Raw genomic sequence first — 13,179 nt, forward strand, 5'->3', positions numbered from 1 at the left:
CACCATGCCCAGCCAGGGCATCTCCTGGCTCCTCAGGCTCTCGGTGCTCCTGCTCTTGCCTGGCCCACTGGAGCCTTGCAGCCGTGCCACAGGTGCCATTGCTGAGAACCGGGGTTTGCCTTGGATGGCCCCTTGGCAGAAAAGGCAGGAGAGGCTGGAGAGAGGGGAAGGAGGGGGGTCAGGCCGCTGGGATGGTGCCGGCGGGCCGTGAGCCCGAAGCCAGCAAGGCCTTGGGCCCACCCGGTGTCAGGGGAGGACTGAGAGCCCCCAGGGAGGAGGAAAGCTGGGCAGGCCCCAAGGCTCCTGGGCCTCTTCCTTGGCAGCCCTTTGGCCAAGGCCCCCAGGCAGAGGTGGGGCTCAGCCCCTGCCCAGCAATGGGGCACAGGCTGAGCCCCAGGGACACCAGACCCAGGCGGCCTGAGCTCTTCTTCCTGCAGCGTCTGCCTGGGGCAGCCCAGCCAGGCCTGAGTCTCTGCAGGAGAGGCCAAGCCCAGCCAGAGAGGGCTCAGCCCTCTGAGGCTGCACTCACTGCAAAGGGAACAAACCATTGGCCCAGAGGACATCCTGCCCCAAATGGAGAACTGGAAAGGTCAAGAAGAAAAAAGTCACCCCTCTCCAATCTTAAAGAAATGTTCAGACCTCTTTCCTAAAAGCATCCAGGACTCGGGTCACCCAATTTTGTCTCTGACAAGGCTTTGCAGGGGTTGCTTGGGAAAGGGAAGCCCTGGGGCCCCAGTGCAGATGGTGGGGCTGCACTCTGGGGGGGTCGGCCTTTGGCTCTTGGCTTCCAGGGGCCCCCAGGAGTCAGTGAGCCGGGCTGGGGACGAGGGGCAGGACTGGTTGGGATTGCCTCTGGGGCCTGGCCCAGAAAATGGAAGTTGATATCGATAAAGAGGCTATAATTTCAGTTGCAAGGTAAAACAAAGGTTTATTAATGCTAACAAGCAAATGCGGCCAGTCAGGCGACCGGGGAGACCCTTGCTCCACCACAGTCCGCAAAATGGGGAACCGAAACAGCAACAATTATACCCTTTGTTGACACCACCCCCCAAAGTCATGTTCATAGTCCATTGGTGGGAGGTTCGCGGGCTGCTCCCTGCTTGGTTCCTCTTTCGCGGGCAGATCTGCTGTTGGCTCCTCCACTCGCGGGCATCTGCCGTTGCTGAGGGGCTTCCTCCAATGATTTTAAAGTCACTAGTCTCTATGAGGCCGTGGTCCTGGAATTTTCCATCGGGAGATGTCATCTAATCATAGGACTCCTCGTGGCTTGCCCCTCCATCTTAGTCCATATCAATATGCCTGTAATCAAACAGCTCCAAAATACTGAGTCACTCTGCGTTGTTTTCTACAGCATACAAACTTGTGGTTAGATATTTCATAATCAGTCAACTCATGACTCTTAACAATGTGGTTAGTAAAATACAGCAACTTTATTAACCCCTTTGAGCAGCAAATTTCCTGGGTTTACTTATAACACCAACAGCTAGAATTTTTTACCGAATGGAGTGCCAGTTGTGCTACAGGAGTTGCAAAACCTAGGCAGAAAGGACACCCTCTCTTTGGTGTTTCTGTTGACATGCTCATGGGTTTTGGTCAGTACAACAGTGCATATTTGCAAAATCAGTTTCCAAATGAGGTATTAAAAACTAGTCAGGAATTGGCTTATAAGTCATTGCTTATGATAAGGGATGCAAAGTCAAGACTCCCATGTATTTCAATTGAGCAAGGACCCTCGGAACCGTACGATCAATTTGTAGATCGTTTAAATGAGTCAATAGATTCAGATCCAGACATAGATGATAACATGAAAGCAAAATTCTTAAACATGCTGGCCTATTATAATGCTAATGAAAATACAAAACAGGTTTTGGGTGCACTACCTAGGAGTCCCACTACAGCCCAGTTTTTAGAAGCTGCTGAAAACATGGTCCAACAAGAGAAAGCAGCCTATTCAGCTGATGCTACAACTGCAGTTATAAAACCCCTTTTGTCTGTGGAGACTGACACTTCTTCAGATTCAGACATAAGTTCTGATGATGATGAAGAAAATAACGCTGGAGTTTAGAACAAATCAGCAACATTCCCAGAATTTTTTCAGAATTATTAAATAATAGAATTAGTATAGTGGAGTTTGTTATAGAGTAAAGCTGTTATAAGTTTAGAATTATTAACATAAGAGTATTTAGTAAAGAAATCAGTGCTTTAAGAATTTTTAACACACTTTCGCACAAAGAAAAGGGGGAAAAGAGAGATATCAGTTTTCCTCTATTGACTTGCAAAAGTGTTTCATATGTTTTAAGTTTTTTGTGCACAGGTGTTCTCTGAGTATCTGCACATAAATGAAACCCTGGAAAGAAGCTGGTTCTTCAAAACAAGGCTGATGTTGTTGCTGTTGTAGGTAACAGTGAATTACCAAAAGGGCACAGTATTCAGTCTTATTGAGAGCACAATTTATGAGCACAATTTTTTGATATTTCTAAAGCACATAAGTAAGTTAGGAAGCACATAATTATAGAGGTTTAGAATTCAAGAAAGTGTGTTGTGTGAACTTTAGATTCTTCACTATATATTAGTAAAAGAAAGTTTATCTATTTGGTTAAGAAGCTTTAACATCATAAGGTACTAAAGAATTATAACTTTTTAGCTCATAAAACACAGTGATATGGAATTCAAAAGTATGATTGTGTGAATGATTGACAGTGGCCACTGTGAGAGTTTGTATGTTTGCATGTGTGTGTGAATGCATGATGATTAATGTGTTTTGATCCATCAGATACACAAACATCTTCAAATACAGAAGACACATAACAAAAATAAATGGAGTTCCATTTCCAGAAGTGTTTTACACTGAATAAAGATTTTTCAAGAATAAATCCTCTATTTAGAAAAGCACTTTTAAGAAAATTTAAGAGCACAAACCTTGAAGTTATTAAGTTGTTAAGTTTGTTAATGTACTATTATTGTTATATGTAATCATGTTTGTTGATATGTTATTGGTACAATAAGGAGTATTACAGAAATGCAAATCAAATTGTTCAAGAACAAAAAAGGGGATTTGTCGTAAGGCAAAAATTGTGTGAACAATTTTCTTTACATTTCTGTGTGTTTCACCTTAGCATGGCTGGGTGCAGATAGTAAAAAATGCTGCGCCACTAATATGGCTGCAGGCCTTGTGCCAAGATGCCAAGGAGGAGTTTTTGGCAGGTGAATAAAGTTTTCTCAACTCCTATGACCACCTGTTGTGGTCCAATTAGCAGTGAACAGCAGAGTATGTTTCCTTATGTAACCAATGTAGTGTGAACAAGAAGCTGAGCGTCATGAGCACTATATAATCTGTCTTTCTCCTAATAAATCCGACATTTGCCTGATCATATTGATCCTGGAGCAATCTGTCCATACCCTTCCATCGATACCCATTCCCACTGCACGTATTCCCATTCCCATTCCAGGTGTTCCCAACCCAGTTCCTGGTGGCTCCATTCCAATCCCAGGTGGCCCCATTCCCATTCCTGGTGTCCCTAACCTGCTCCCAGTGTCTCCATTCCCTCTCCCCGGTGTCCCCATTCCCAATCCAGGTGCCCCCATTCCCAGTTCCTGATGTCTCCATTGCCATTCCTGTTGTTCCCAGTCTGCTCCCAATGTTCCCATTCCCATTCCAGGTGTTCCCATTCCCATTCCAGGTGTCCCCATCCCCATTCCCCCTGTCCCCATTCCCATTCCTGGTTCCTAGGGAGGAACTGCCGGATGCCGGAGTGCGAGCTAGAATTTATTGCCCAAAGCAGGAGATTTTCACACCAAAATTAACCCCTTGGTGATGTCACCACTGTCCCTGTGATGTCACTGCTGTCCCCGTGATGTCACCAATGTCCTTGTGATGTCACCAATGTCCCTGTGATGTCACCGATGTCTCAGTAATGTCATCGATGTCCCTGTGATGTAACCGCGGTCATTTCCCCTGCTGGTTTACCTTTAAACCAGCACACCAGGGCTGTGCCCAACGGGGGTCCCTGTGGATCATCCAACGCGGGTCCTCCCATGGCTGATGGAGTTGGAGCAGCGGCCGAAGCTCTTCCCGCAGTCGGGGCACTCGGGGCTTCTCTTACCGGTGGGTCCATTGGTGGGAGGTCAAGGAAGAGCTCTGCCTGAAGCTCTTCCCACACTCCCCACACTTGTGAGGCCTCTCCCTGATGTGGATGCCAAGGTGGGTGTAGAGGGTGGAGCTGTCCCACATTCCCTACACGTGTAGGGCTGTTCCCCAGTGGGGATGTGCTGGTGGCTGAGCAGCTTGGTGCTTGTGCTGAAGCTCTTCCCACATTCCAAGCACTTGTAGGGCCATTCCCTGGTGTGGATGCAACGGTGTTTGCAAAGGCTGGAGCTGTCCCTGAAGCTTTTCCCACACTCCCCACACGTGTAGGGCCGTTCCCACTGTGGATCATCTGGTGTCGGAGCAGGGCAGAGATCTGATTGAAGTTCATCCCACATTCCCCACACATGTAGGGCCGTTCCCCAGTGTGGATCATCTGGTGTTGGAGCAGGTTGGAACTCCGTTTGAAGCTCTTCCCACAATCCCCACACGTGTAGGGCCGTTCCCCAGTGTGGATGCGACGGTGGTTGCGGAGGGTGGAGCGGTCACTGAAGCTCTTCCCACACTCCCCACACGTGTAAGGCCGTTCCCCAGTGTGGATGTGCTGGTGCCTCAAGAGGTTGCATCTCTTGCTGAAGTTCTTCCCACATTCCAAGCACCTGAAGTGCTTTTCCCTGCTGGGAGGCTGCTCAGGGACCACCAGCTCGCAGCTCCGCCTCAAGCTCCGGCCGCCTTCCCGGCACACGCTGGCTCTTTCCTCCTCACAGCCCCCTGGGCTGGCTTTGGAGCCCCTCCTGCGGGGGCATCTCCGGCCCTTTTCCTCCCCGCTGCCTTCCTGCGCCGGGGAGCCCTTCAAAACGGCCTCTCCCACCAGGCTCTGCCGGGGGGATTTGTCCTCCGCGCTCTCCGGCCTCACCTCGGGGCCTGGGGCAGGAACCAACAAGGACACGCAGGGGATTTGCCTCCGGCCCACAGGGAAGCCCAAGGACATCCCCCCAACTCCGGCCCCGGCAGGACGGCCACAGAAGACAAAAGACCCACCCAAAGGGGCACTGACTTCCTCCTCACCTGCCTGGGGGGCCCAAGGCATCTTCCTCTTCCTTGCAGCCTCCTCCTCCATCCGACCAAGCTTTGGGAAGCAGAAATCCTACTGGAGGGGGAAAACAAGGGGTGAGCGCGTTGCCTTGGGGGTTACTCCTGCCCAAGTCCAGCTCTAGGACTCACCGGGCATCCTGTGTCCATAAAAACCCCCAAAACACCAACATTCAGCCCAAAATCCCCTCCCAGGAGTTCCCCCTCTCTGCTCTCTGGGGTTAGGGGGGTCCCCCCTGTCTGGCCTGATGGCACTTCTGCCTGCATTGGGGGTCCCCCTTCTCCGGGCTACCGGGGGTCCCGCGGCTCCGGGGGGTTCCCACTCTCCGGGGTCCCCTTGAGTGTTGCCAGGGGGGTCCCAGGGCTCACTTCTCCCCACTCTGCCTCCCGGGGCCGGCCGGCCCTCCTCTCTCGGCTCCCACCCTCGCAAACCTCTTGGCGCTCTCGGCTCCCACCCCGCCTCAAGGCCCCCCCTCCTCTCCACACTCCAAGGCCTTCCCCCTCTCCGGGACCCCCGCTTAAGGGGCCCGGCGCTCCCTCTCTGCTCCCCCCCCTCCAGCATTCCGGGGGTCCCCCAGCTCCGGGATCGCCCCTCTCCGCTCTCCCCACTCCGCGGCTACCGGGGTTCCCCCCCGGCTCTCACGGGGGCCCCCAAACCGCTCTCGCCCCCCCCGCCATTGCCCAGCCACCGCCAGGACCTTTTGGCTGCTCTTCTTTGTGCTCCCGCTCGGCTCCTCCCTCGGCTGGGCCGCCGCTTTTGGCGGGTTTCCTCCTCCGGGATCCGCCCCCTGCAGCCCTTCTCCCCCTGGACCAGCCCCCTTGGGCCCCCCTTGGGCCCCCCTTGCCCAATAAGTCTGATTATACAGACAAGCAATTGGTTTTCATCCACAAAACCCAAATGTATAACCCAGCACCCTGGGGCATGAACAAAGTGGTTTTCCTTGGGTCCCCCCAAGTCCAAAGTAAAGGGAGAGGGGAAAAAAACCTGCTGGTGGGAGAGCTGTTGCAGTCTGGTCAGAAGTGGTGATTGCAGTCCAGTTGAGGGTGGTGGTCTCAGTCTGGTTGAGAGTGCTGAGCTGCAGCCTTCCTCTGGATCCCACGAGTGGTGGAAAGGTTCCGAAACTCCAGCTTTATATATTCTCCAGTTCAGGCAGGAATGGTCAGTCGTCCCCTCAGAGCAGGGAATTCCATAAAAGGATGCTCAGTTCTTCCCTCAGAGCGGGGAATTCCATAAAAGGATATGAAGATTGTCAGAGCAGGGAATTCCATAAAAGGATATGAGGACAGGGACACCCCCCCCACCTCGCAGCCCCCCCCCCCCCCCGACAACAGTTCCTGGGAAAATGGCATGGAAGGCCATAGAATACACACTTTTGGGCTACACCCATCCAGTGAGGAATCGGTCCCAGTTGTTCTAACTAGGACACTGTGTCCGTCATCGCTGCCATCATCATCATCATCGGCCTCGTGGCAGTCGGTGTCTGGAAGCTCCGATCCGGTAACTCCCGGGATGGGGGTCGGCAAGGGGCACGGATCCGCCCGGCAGCATTCCGGGGATCCTGTGCCACGGGTGCTGATCCCACTTTCTTTCCATAGGGAAGAGGGAGGGGAATGGATACGACCCCGCGCCCACCAGTGAGTCCCAGCAGCGTGTGTGGATCCAGATCCTCTGTGCAGGGATCCCAGGATGGATGCCGGGATTCCAGAGGGGAACGGGGGCCTAATGGCTGGAGTGGGATTGGAAGGGGATTGCAGCTCAGGGCAGGATTCCAGAGTGGGATCAGGTGGAATTGTGGACTGGGATCAGGGCTGGATTCTGGAGTGGGATTGGCGTGGGATGGATGGAGTGGGATTGGGATAGGATGGACGGAGTAGGATCAGGTGGGATTCCGGAGTAGTTCCTACTCCCCCTGGGCTCCACAGCCGGCTCCATCCCCTGGGATGGGAACAGGGACATGGTGACTCATTTCCCCGCTCTCATCCCAGCAGGAATCACGGCCTGAGCGATCCTGGAGCTGGATCCGCCCCTTCCCTCTCTCTGTGGAAAGGCAGGAGCTGCTGGCAGAGCTCATCCCGCTGCTCCCACCCACCCCGGCCCCCCTGCGGCTCTTCCCGATGGATCAACTTCCTACTTTTTCCTCTGTGAAACCCAGGACCACAGTTATTCCTGAGGCTTTAATTTGGGTGTGAAAATCTCCTGCTTTGGGCAAGAAATCCTGGCTCCCTCCTCCGGCATCCGGCAGTTCCTCTGTGGGAACCAGGAATAGGAATGGGGACAGGGGGGACTGGGATGGGGACATTGGGAACAGGGATGGGGACACTGGGAGCAGGTTGAGAACACCAGGATTTGGAATGGGGACGTCGGGACTGGGATGGGGACATTGGGGACAGGGATGGGGACACTAGGAGTAGGTTGCAGACATCAGGAATGGAAATGGGAACACCAGGTGACAATGGGGAATGGGGACACCAGGAGCAGGATGGGATGACCAGGAGAAAGTTGGGGACACTGGAACAGGCTGGGGTCATCAGGAATGGGATGGAGACACCAGGAATAGTAATGAAGACATTGGGAGCAGGTTGGGGACAGCAGGAACTGGGAATGGGGACACATGGAGATGGGAATGTGGAAAACAGAGCTGGGATGGGAACATCAGGAATGGGAATGGGGAAACCAGGAATGGGAATGGGGAAAACAGAACTGGGTTGGGAACTCTAGGAATGGGAATGGGGACACCAGGAATGGGAATGGGGACACCAGGAATGGGAATGGGGACCTGGAGGACCACGCTGGGGACACTGGGAACAGCCTGGGGAGAGCAGGAACTGGGATGGCAACACCAGGAAAGGGAACGGGGACATCGGCAGCAGATTGGAGACACCAGGGACTGGGAATGGGGACATCAGGAATGGGATGGGAACACTGGGAATAGGAACACCAGGAATGGGAACACCAGGAATGGACTGGGAACATGAGGGACCAGGATGGGGACACTGGGGACTGATGGAGAGGAGCAGAGACCCCAGACTCACCTAAACCCCTCCCAGAACTGAGGGCCAAAAGAAGCTCTGCCTGAGCTCCACCCGAGCTTTGCCCATTATTAATATGCATAGATAGATGTTGTGATCAGATGAATATGATTTATAATATTTAATCATATATGAAAATTGTATACAACCCCGATATTGTGTGAAACTCTCGACCAAGTTCTCTGTGGTGCGAACCACGCTCGCTCCCGACGTTGGCAATAAATCCCTTTGCTGCTCAAAGATCCAAAGTCTCTGAGCAGTTCTTCGGACTGGGTTTTTCAGCATCACAGAGGCAAAGGCACAAACTGAGGGACGCCCTCAGAGGGCAACATTCTCACCAAAGCTCCCCTCTCAGCTTCCTTTACACTGACCTCTGACTGCAGGGACCTCCTTCCCACTCTGCTGATGCTTCTCAGGTTGTGAACCACCCAGAAAAAAAACCCAAATGCCAAGGGATGTGCTTAGATTCACCAAAGATACAGCCCACCAGAATTAACATCTGATTCAGACTGGTAGGAAAATGCTCAATGTGCTCGTCGTCCCTCCAGTGCCAAAGGGCCCCCCACCGCTTGCATCCCACCTGGAAAGAACAAGAAGACGCTCACAGAACGACCTTTGAAGAGAAGTGCCTGTCACAACTGCAAGGAGGGATGCACAACAATCTCACGTGGGGGATATTCTCTGCTCTGCCCTGCAGACCCTTGTGCTGGGGTCAAAACACAGCCTCTCTGCTTCCCTCTCCTGAGGGACTTGTTCTTAGACATCCCTTTCCCCTCCTGGCCATTCCCAAGCCTGGACCCGGCTCTCAGCCCCTCTCTGGCTCAGAGCCCTCAACTTCTCTTGCAGAGAGCTGGGCCTGTCAACCCAGCTGCCAAAAGCACGGCCCTTGGGCTGCCTCGGAGGTTCCTGCAGTCGCCCCAGGCCCTGCCCAAGGCCCTCCCATCAGGGGCTGGGCCCTGGGGGCCGGGGGAGAACCCACCCGCGGCTTGGCCCTTCTTGCCCAGCCCTGCTCTGGCCCAGCCTCCTCCCCCTGCACACTCCCCACTGCCACAGCCTGCGCTGGGGCAGCATTTCCTTCCTGGGCCCTTTCCAGCTGCCCCCATGGGGACACTTCCATTTTCTGGGCCAGGCCCCAGAGGCAATCCCAGCCAGTCCTGCCCCTCGGCCCCAGCCCGGCTCACTGACTCCTGGGGGCCCCTGGAAGCCAAGAGCCAAAGGCCGACCCCCCCAGAGTGCAGCCCCACCATCTGCACTGGGGCCCCAGGGCTTCCCTTTCCCAAGCAGCCCCTGCAAAGCCTTGTCAGAGACAAAACTGGGGGACCCGAGTCCTGGATGCTTTTAGGAAAGAGGTCTGAACATTTCTTTAAGATTGGAGAGGGGTGACTTTTTTCTTCTTGACCTTTCCAGTTCTCCATTTGGGGGCAGGATGTCCTCTGGGCCAATGGTTTGTTCCCTTTGCAGTGAGTGCAGCCTCAGAGGGCTGAGCCCTCTCTGGCTGGGCTTGGCCTCTCCTGCAGAGACTCAGGCCTGGCTGGGCTGCCCCAGGCAGACGCTGCAGGAAGAAGAGCTCAGGCCGCCTGGGTCTGGTGTCCCTGGGGCTCAGCCTGTGCCCCATTGCTGGGCAGGGGCTGAGCCCCACCTCTGCCTGGGGGCCTTGGCCAAAGGGCTGCCAAGGAAGAGGCCCAGGAGCCTTGGGGCCTGCCCAGCTTTCCTCCTCCCTGGGGGCTCTCAGTCCTCCCCTGACACCGTGTGGGCCCAAGGCCTTGCTGGCTTCGGGCTCACGGCCCACCGGCACCATCCCAGCGGCCTGACCCCCCTCCTTCCCCTCTCTCCAGCCTCTCCTGCCTTTTCTGGCAAGGGGCCATCCAAGGCAAACCCCGGTTCTCAGCAATGGCACCTGTGGCACGGCTGCAAGGCTCCAGTGGGCCAGGCAAGAGCAGGAGCACCGAGAGCCTGAGGAGCCAGGAGATGCCCTGGCTGGGCATGGTGCTGCTGCGGGACGAGCTGACACCTCTGCACAGTCTCTGCCCGTCCCTGCCAGCCGACTTCTGCCCAGGCTCTGGGCACGGGGACGCAGCACTGACACTTTTCAGCCCCCGCGCTGTTCCACAGAGGCTGTGATGTCACAAGGCCCTTGCCTGGCAGCCAGGAGATGGGCAAGGCAAGGCAAGGACGGAGCCTTTGAGCCACCAGCACGCTGTCCCCAAAGGCTAGGGTGGCACAGAAGCCCAGAGTCCCTGAGCTTGGCAGAGACTTGTGAGATCAACCGGCGTCCAGCCTACGCCCCATCCCCAGCACGTCAAGCAGAGCACGGCACTCAGTGCCATGGCCAGTCTTTGCTTAAACACCTCCAGGGACGGTGACTCCACCACCTCCCTGGGCAGCCCATTTCAATACCTAATCCCTGTTTCTCTCCAAAAAGTCCTGCTCCTGTCCCTGACAAACAGCCCCTGACAGGCAGGTCCTCGTGTCCTCTTGTCCTGTCGCCTGTTGCCTCGGAGAAGGGGCTGACCCCCACCTGGCTCCAGCCTCCTGTCAGGAAGTTGTGGACAGGGAGAAGGTCAGCCCCGAGCCTCCTCTTCTCCAGGTTGGAGAAGCCCAGCTCCCTCAGCTGCTCCTCACAGGCCATGCACTGCTGACCCTTGCCCAGCTCCATTGCCCTGCTCTCCACCCACTGCAGCCCCTCAAGGTTCTCCCTGAATTGAGGGGCCCAGAGCTGGACACAGCACTCCAGGGGTGGCCTCACCAGTGCCCAGTCCAGCAGAAGAATCCCTGCCCTGCTCCTGCTGCCACACTCTTTCTGATCCAGGCCAGCCTGCCCTTGGCCTTCTTGCCCACCCGGGCACCCGCTGGCTCAGGTTCAGCCTCTGTCCACCAGCACCCCCAGGGCCTCTCCCACGGGGACCCTTTGCAGCTCCTCTGCCCCCGGCCTGGAGCTGCAGGGGGTTCTTGTGGCCACAGGCCCCAAAGGCACCAAAGGCACTCTTGAACCTCATGCCCACGGGCTCGGCCCAGAGGTCCAGCCTGTCCAGGTCCCTCTGCACAGCCTTCCTGCCCTCCAGCACATCCACACTGCAAGCCAGCTTGGGGTCCTCTGCCAATTTGCTCCTGGAAGACTCAATGCCCTCCTGCAGATCCCCACGAAAAATGTGCAACAGGACTGGGCCTGTTACCCAACAAGTTCTAGTGCTTGACAAAGGAGCCCACCCAGCAGTGGGGAGAAACTGCTGGCAGGAGATTGAATGGGGGCAAGAGACAATGGATGATGGACAAGTTCTGGGCCATGGCCATTTGTTAGAAAAACAAAGTAAAAGTTTAAGGCCTGCCATATTTCAGTGGTCAGAGACCTGGCAGAGAAATCTATTTTTGAGACCTGGACACCAAGAAGGCAGAACTTATAAACCACAAAGACCCTTAGAGAAACCAGAGACAAAGACAAAACTAACACAGACAGTTACTGAGGCTCTCTTTATCCAGGGAAAATACAAGAAAAGGACAAAAACTGTGGACTAAGCATCATGCAAAGTGAGAAATCGAGAGCCAATAGAAGAGAGAATAAGAGTTCCTGCAGAGAACTGGTAAACCAATGTTCAGGAATTCTTTTGTCTGCTAAAATGTAGAAATAGTTAAAAGTTTTGAGAACTGATGTACAGGTGTTAGAGAGCAATTCCTGTGTCCCTTCAGCGCTGAATGAAGTAGGGTCACCTCTGGAACCCAACCAACTGCTCAGAGATTTTATTCCCCGGCTTTCGCTGACGGTTTCTGGGGACCCAGATGAGACAAAGCAGCGCCGACAGGGCAGAGCAGAGGAATTGTTGGCCCTGCAGCGTGTACCAAAGGAGTTTTGGGGAGATCTTCCAATTCCCTGGTCTGGAGAGTTCACCACGTCTTCTTTTCTGGGAAAAAGAACAGGCCGTGAATTTTGGGTACTTGATTTTAAGGCCTTTTGCCTGCACATAAGGCACAGCAATGGGAAGGAGGCAGCGTGAGGCTGAGAGGTTTCTGTCATGGTTTGTGGGCTTGGGTGAGATTGGGCCATAATTACAGGACACCTGTAAAATCTGGGCTTTGGGAAAGGTTGGGGAGGGTTGGGAAAGGTGTTCAAAGGGTGGTTTTACCTGAGGTGTTAAACATGGGAGTGGGTCTGTCTTCCCGATTCCCAAGAGAAGAGATCCCAGAAAGCTCCCCTGCAGGTTGTGTTTTAAGGAACAGGAGAAGAGACCGAGGGTAAGGGGTTTCTTTCCTGGAGGGAAGGGCTGTCGTTCACTTGCAGGAGCCCTGCGCTGAAATTGCCAGTCTGACTGCCCAAACTGAACACAGCTGAAGATTCCTGCCAGACAAAAAGAGCCAGGACAGAAAGCTCTTGCTGCCCGTGGAGTGCCCAGGGTGGCCCCCAACTGCATCTGAAACCCAAAGGTTCCAGGCTTTCTTTCCTGGGGGAAAGGCCGTGACATCCCAAAGAGTCCCGTGGCAGACAGGTGGGGCTGCACTGTGGGGGTGTGAGGTGTTGGTTCTTTGGTTTCCAGGGGCTATTCCAGAATGGAGAGGACAGGCTGTGACACCACAAAGGAGCCCTTGGCACACAGATGGGGTTGAACTGTCACATGGTGGGGGCTTGGTTCTTTGGTTTCCAGAGGCCATTCCGGAATGGAGAGGATAGTCCAGAATGGACAGGACAACAAAAGGGCCCAAAGCACATGGGCTGGTCTGCACTATGGTGTGGGGTGTTGGTTCTTTGGTTGCCAGGGCCTATTCTGGAGTGGAGAGGACAGACTGTGACAAGAAGTGCCTGTCAGAACTGCAAAGACGGACGCACAAGAATCTTCTGTGGGCATATTCTCTGTTCTGCTCTGCTGACCCTTGTGCTGGGGTCAAAACTCAGCCTCTCTGCTTCCCTCTCCTGAGGGACTTTTTCTTAGACATCCCTTTCCCCTACGCTCCTTTCAAAAGCCCTCCTGGCAATTCCCAAGCCT

General features: G+C 54.5%; 1 protein-coding gene and 1 long non-coding RNA gene across 2 annotated transcripts in view; both read left to right on the top strand.

Moving 5' to 3' along the window:
- Positions 1–13,179, top strand: part of LOC127464169 (class II histocompatibility antigen, B-L beta chain-like) — a 72,757-nt gene that overhangs the window by 30,199 nt on the left and 29,379 nt on the right. The window lies entirely within an intron of this gene.
- Positions 6,611–7,309, top strand: LOC127464180 (uncharacterized). Its single transcript, XR_007901219.1, has 3 exons — positions 6,611–6,674; positions 6,773–6,811; positions 7,163–7,309. It is a non-coding gene; the product is annotated as an uncharacterized LOC127464180 (long non-coding RNA).

This window comes from Manacus candei, unplaced genomic scaffold (genome assembly GCF_025592945.1).
Source record: "Manacus candei isolate 608988 ecotype Guabito, Panama unplaced genomic scaffold, ASM2559294v1 h1tg000197l, whole genome shotgun sequence".
Lineage (NCBI taxonomy): Eukaryota > Metazoa > Chordata > Aves > Passeriformes > Pipridae > Manacus > Manacus candei.